This window comes from Pteropus medius, unplaced genomic scaffold (genome assembly GCF_902729225.1).
Source record: "Pteropus medius unplaced genomic scaffold, Ma_sr-lr_union100, whole genome shotgun sequence".
In the NCBI taxonomy this organism is placed as follows: Eukaryota; Metazoa; Chordata; class Mammalia; order Chiroptera; family Pteropodidae; genus Pteropus; species Pteropus medius.
In genome coordinates, this window is record NW_024352784.1 from 5,120,173 (window position 1) to 5,120,819 (window position 647).

The window sequence follows — 647 nt, forward strand, 5'->3', positions numbered from 1 at the left end:
CATTCCCATTTCTGTCACCATCAACACAACTAGTATATCACAGTGACTGTCACTATCAACACCACTGTTCCATTAGTAATGTCAAGGATTTCCAGTTACTTTTCAATAGCTATTTCCCCTTCTTCCTCATTAATAAGTACCACAACTTTTTGCTGGCACACTGCTTCCCAGTTAAGAGTATATTTCCCAGGCCTTTTGAAGCTAATTAGATGTAGCCACATGAGTGAAAGTATTGAATGAAATTATGGAAAGTGCCCATAAAGGCAAGTGGTATCCTTATTTATCCTTTTTCTCCATCTTCTACCTGATGTGATGGCTCATGCTCCAGCACCCATTTTGTACCACAGGAATTAGGACTACATACTAGAAAAGGCGGAGTGGGAAGATAATAGGAGTGTTGCTTTCTCATGACTGCGGAGAAACCACTGAGACTCTAGACTACTAGATCTGGACTTTTCTATGACAAAAAAAATGAACTTCTATGTCTACGTCATTTAAGATTGTTGTTTGGGGCATTATGCATATGGCTGAACCTTAACTTGATTAGTATACATCACCACATATTAGTTTGCTTTTAAGTAGTCCAGGCCAATGATTTCTAATGAGAAATGGCAGGGGATGGGCAATGGGGGGAGAGAGAGGGGGAG